This window comes from Chiloscyllium plagiosum, chromosome 1 (genome assembly GCF_004010195.1).
Source record: "Chiloscyllium plagiosum isolate BGI_BamShark_2017 chromosome 1, ASM401019v2, whole genome shotgun sequence".
NCBI lineage: Eukaryota > Metazoa > Chordata > Chondrichthyes > Orectolobiformes > Hemiscylliidae > Chiloscyllium > Chiloscyllium plagiosum.
This window is the reverse complement of record NC_057710.1, coordinates 13,638,804-13,644,803: the sequence shown is the minus strand read 5'-3', so window position 1 is coordinate 13,644,803 and position 6,000 is coordinate 13,638,804.

Here is a 6,000-nt window from a genome sequence, read left to right as displayed (position 1 = left end):
TTGCACATTGTCTGCGCGGGTTTCCTCCGGGTGCTCCGGTTTCCTCCCACAATCCAAAGATGTGCAGGTCAGGTGAATTGGCCATGCTAAATTGTTCATAGTACTTAGTCAGAGGAAAAATGGGTCTGGGTGGGTTACTCTTTGGAGGGTCGGTGTGGACTGGTTGGGCCGAAGGGCCTGTTTCCACACTGTAGGGAATCTAATCTAAATCTTTCCCCTCTCACCCTAAACATATGCCCCTAGTTCTAGGCTCCTCCACCCCCAGGGAAATGTCTTTGTCTATTAACCCTATCCATGCCCTTCATGATTTTATAAACCTCATCACCCATCAGCCTCCGATGCTCCAGGGAAAACAGCCCCAGCCTATTCAGGCACTCCCTGTAGCTCAAATCCTCCAAACCAAATGCCTATTTGGTGACTCTGTGACTCTGCTTTCAAGCAGTTTAATAATCCATCACCATTCACAACCGGGTACAACTGGAATGCAGAACTTAGATCTGATCCATTGTCTGTAGAATCATATACCTCTGTCTATCATAGGTTTGCACTTCATTGTTTGGCATGCCTGATGCTGCTCTTGGCATGCCTTCCTGCACTCTCCCTGAACCAGGGTCTATCTCCTGGCTTGATGGTCGTGGTTAAGTGGCGGATGTGCCGGGCCATGAGGTTGCAGATTGTATTGGAGTACAAATCTATTTTTACAACAATACCTTGATCAGATGAGCCAATGGGCTGAGGAGTGGCAGATGGAGTTTAATTCAAATAAATGCGATGTGCTGCATTTTGAGATAGCAAATCTTATCAGGACTTATGCACTTAATGGTAAGGTGCTGGGGAGGTGTTGCTGAATAAAGAGACCTTGGAGCACAGGTTCATAGCTCCTTGAAAGTAGAGTCATAGGTAGATAGGATAGTGAAGAAGGCATTTGGTATGCTTTCCTTTATTTGTCAGAGCATTGAGTATAGGAGTTGGGAGGTCATGTTGCGGCTATACATGATGTTGGTTAGGCCACTTTTGGAATATTGCATGCAATTCTGGTCATTTAGATTAGATTCCCTACAGTGTGGAAACAGGCCCTTCGGCCCAACCAGTCTACACCGACCATCCAAAGAGTAACCCACCCAGACCCATTTTTCCTCTGACTAAGTACTATGAACAATTTAGCATGTTGCGGCTATACATGATGTTGGTTAGGCCACTTTTGGAATATTGCATGCAATTCTGGTCTCCTTCCTATTGGAAGGATGTTGTGAAACTTGGAAGGGTTCAGAAAAAGTTTACAAGGATGTTGCCAGGGTTGGCGGATTTGAGCTATAGGGAGAGGCTGAACAAACTGGGGCTGTTTTCCCTGGAACGTTGGCGGCTGAGGGGTGACCTTATAGAGGTTTATAAAATTATGAGGGGCATGGATAGGATAAATAGACAAAGTCTTTTCCCTAGGGTGGGGAGTCCAGAACTGGAGGACATAGGTTTAGGGTGAGAGCGGAAAGATATAAAAGGGATCTAAGGGGCAACGTTTTCATGTAGAGGGTGGTGCGTATATGGAATGAGCTGCCAGAGGAAGTGATGGAGGCTGGTAACAGTGGTTAGCACTGCTGCCTCACAGCGCCTGAGACCCGGGTTCAATTCCCGCCTCAGGCGACTGACTGTGTGGATTTTGCACGTTCTCCCTGTGTCTGCGTGGGTTTCCTCCCACAGTCCAAAGATGTGCAGGTCAGGTGAATTGGCCATGCTAAATTGCCCGTAGTGTTAGGTAAGGGGTAAATGTAGGGGCATGGGTGGGTTGCGCTTCGGCGGGTCGGTGTGGACTTGTTGGGCCGAAGGGCCTGTTTCCACGCTGTAATGTAATCTAATCTAATCTAATTAGGTTGGGATATCTGGTCAGCATAGATGAGTTGGCCCGAAGAATCTGTTTCTGTGCTGTACATCTCCATGACTCTATGACTCACATGATGCCCAGTCTTGAGTGGACAGATCTGTCAAGTTTGTCCCATTTAGCAAGATGGTAGTATTACACAACATGATAAAGGGTATTCTCAATGTGAAGGAGGACTACATCTCTGCAATGATTGTGCTATGGTCACTATCACCAGGATCTTCACACATTATGGGTATGACTGGTTAGGCCAGCATTTTTCACCTGACCCTAATTGCACTTAAGAGGGTGGTGGTGAGCTGTCTTTTAGGCACATTACAGTTCATGTGCTGTAAGTGGATCCCCAATGCTGTGAAAGAACATTGGTATATTTTCAAGTCAGGATGGTGTGTGACTTGAAGAAGAACTTCCGGGTTGTGATGTTCCAATGTATCTGTTGCTCTTATGTATTTCCAATATTTTCTGTTTTTAAACACAATTCCTTTATCTTTTCCTTTAAGATGATGAAGTGATAGTCATGAATCAACATGTATGAAATTCATTTGGTATTCGTTTGGTGGAGTCCTCAAACTACATCTGCTGAAACGTTTGCAAGTAATGCAAATGGGTTAAGCATATGAGTTATTAAGGATCAGTGTAGCAAACTATAAAGCTTTGCACTCTATCTCTAAGTGTTCATACAACAGAGAAACATAACACATCACAATAGGAATTTCAAAAAAAAATCTGCAGTGCATTGAGCAATAAAGTTACATGTGAATCGATTGAGTAAACCAGAAAGACAAATTGGAGTGACTGGAAGTCTGGCCAACTGATTATGTCTAGACAGGCAATACCAAACCACAATGGATTATCTTTTCTGGAAGATTGGAAGTAAGTAATATTAGTAAAATCCAAACTATGCATTGATATATTGAGGTAAGAATAGTAATTATCGACATACAAAGCAAGCTTGTTGAAATTTGAAATTAAAAATAATAAATAACTGAGGTTGCTGTTTTGGACAGTGCTGTTCCGATAAAAGACACACCCGCTTCATTAAACTCACCTTTGTGTTTTTCCTCCTATGACAATGACTTTCTGACTATTTCCCAACATATTTCATTTGTAATTTGCATTGTGTCAACAAAAATACACCTTTCTACAGTACCTTGGAGGTGAGTGAAGCTTCCCAAGGCATTTCACACATTCCCTATCAAACAATATTTGATAAAACATAAACAGATATTAGCCATTGTTCCCAAGGATGTGGCTGGAAATTTAGGTTTTTAAGGAACATCTTGAAGATGGAAAGAGGGAGAGAGAAGGAGGAAGGTTTATCAAGGGAATTCCAGAGATTAGGATCAAGGGAGCTGAGGCATGGTCACCAATGATGAAGCAACGAAAATTGAAGAGATGGCGTAAATCTGAACTAAAGGTCAGTCAGTCTAAAACCAATGGTGGAAACCCTACCTGAAGCAAAAAAGATCTGCATTGAAGCTTCACAACTGTGTAAAAGCATGGACAATGAAAACAATTTTGAAGAGGTGTGTTGTAAGAAACACAGCACATAGCATAGCAATTCTCCAAAACAGTAATCTGATAAAGACCAAGAGAACGCTATCCACTGGTGAAATTGGCAAATGTTTGGCACCTGTAATTTTGAATCAATGAAAGTGATACACTTTGAAAGAAACAACATGGAGAGATGGTCTAATCTAAATGGTAATATTTTAAGGAATCTCTCCATATCTGTAATTTCTTTCATAAGACATAGGAGCCAAAGCAGGGCAATGAGATGAGATCATGGCTGATCTGAAAATCCTCAACTCCACATTCCTGCCTTTCCCTCTAACTCTCAATTCTCTAATTGATTAAATGTCCATCTTTCTCAGCCTTGAATACACTTAATGACTGAGCCTCCACAGTTTCTGTGTGGTAAAGAATTGAACCAATTCAGTATTTCCTGAGAGAAGAAATTCAACCTCATTACTATTTTAAATATGTGACCCCTATTCTGAGATTATGCCCTCTGGTCCTAGCCTCCCCAATAAAGGAAAACAATGTTTTGCCATCTATCCTGTTAATTTCCTCCCACATTTCAAAGATGGGCAGGTTACTTGGATTGGCCATGCTAAATTGCCCCATAGTGTCCAGAGATGTGCAGGCTATGGCTAACCATAGGAAATGCGGGGTTATAGGGATAGGGTAGGAGGGAATGGGTTTGGGTGGGATGCTCTTCAGACAGTCAGTGTGGACTCAATGGACCATAAGGCCTGCTTCCATACTGAAGGGATTCTGTGATTCTACTTCCACTAAGAATCTTGTACAGATTAATAAAGGCCACCTTTCTCTCCTCTATGTTCTAACGAGTAAGGGTCAGATCTATTTAACCTCTCCTCTTAAGATAGCCCCTCAATACCTGGAATCTGCTTAGAAACTTCTTTGGACTGCTTTTCGATTATAGGATATATTTCTTCAGATAAGAGGCCCAAAACTGTTTACAGTATTCTAGCTGTGGTCTGACTAGTGCCTTGTATAGTTTCAGCAAAGCCTCCCTGTCATTATACTCCATTCCTGTTGAAATAAAAGTCACCTTTTTTTTTGCTTTTACTGTTACCCACTGAACCTAGATGCTAGCTTTTGGTTATTTATGCACAATGACTCCCACATCCTTATGTGCTATAGCCTTCTGCAGCTTTTCTCCATTTATATAAAATTCAGCTCATTTATTCTTCCTACCAAAGTGCATAATGTCACATTTTCCTACATTATATTCCAATTTTTTTGCTGATTCACTTTCCTCATCCAAGTCATTGTTATGTATTGTAAATAATTGTGACCCTTATACTAATCCCTGTGGCACTTCACTAGTTACAGTTTACCATTCTGAATACAATCCATTTCGCCTAACTTTCTGTCTTCTATTAGTTAGGCAGTCGTCTATCCATTCTAATATACTGTGTCCAACATCGTGTACCTTTATCGTATTATGTATCCTAACGTGTGGTATTTTATCCACTGCCTTTTGGGATTCCAAATATATCTGCTGCTTTCCCTTTATTTATCACCTGCAGATCTTTGAATTATCCTCACCTCTTGCTTTCCTACTTATTTCTGTGTCATTTCCAAATTTGGTGAGTGTACATTCTCATTCCCGCCCAAGCATTGATGTATGTTGTAAATTGAGACCCCAGCATTGATTCCCGAGGCACTCCACTAGACAGTGATTGTCATCCTGGAATTGTCCCCCTCATCCCAACTCTCTGTCTTTTACTAGTTATTCAATAATCTATCCAAAGCTATGAACCCTTATCTTATTAAGTAGTCTTACACTTTGTACAATGGCAGACACCTTCTGAGATTCTATATATATTATATATACTGTTTTCCCTTTATTTATCCTTCCTGTTACCTCTTCAAAGAATTCTGATAAACTTGTCAGGCACGGTTGCTCCGTGGTTAGCACTGCTGCCTCACCAGACCAAGCACTGGGTTCGATTTCTCCCTCAGGAAACCATTTTTGTGGGCTTGCATATTCTCCCTGCGCCTGTGAGGGTTTCCTGCAGGTGCTTTGTTCTTTTCCTACTGTCCAAAGATGTGTCTGTTAGGTTGATTGGCCATGCAAAATTGCCCATAGTGTCCAGGATGTGTGGATTTGTCATGGAAAATGTAGAGTGACATGGATGGTGTTGGATCATTGGCATGTTCCTTGGAGAGTTGGTGATCATCACTCTAGGAACTTGATGCTCTTGACCATGCCCTCCTCAGTACCATTGATGTAGGTAGGGGCGTGTCATTGTCCACCTTGCTGCCTGAAGTTGATGATCAGCTCTTTAGTTTTGCTGATGTTGAGGGAGAGTTTGTTATGTTTGCACAACATTACCAAGCACTCTATCTCTTTTCTGTGATCTGTCTCGTCATTGTTTGATACTTAATACAGATCTCCGTGTTATCCTCAAGTTCAGTGGTTTATTACCGTTCACTAGGTCAGTTTGGTAATTGATATGCAGATTCCTCCTGTATATTTCCATCCATTTGATAAAACAGTGTAATTGCTAAAATCCTATTACTCCATGTTAATGATTTCTGTTCCAAGAAAAGATTTTACAAAAGGCAGTACTGGATATTACAATTTCCCTATT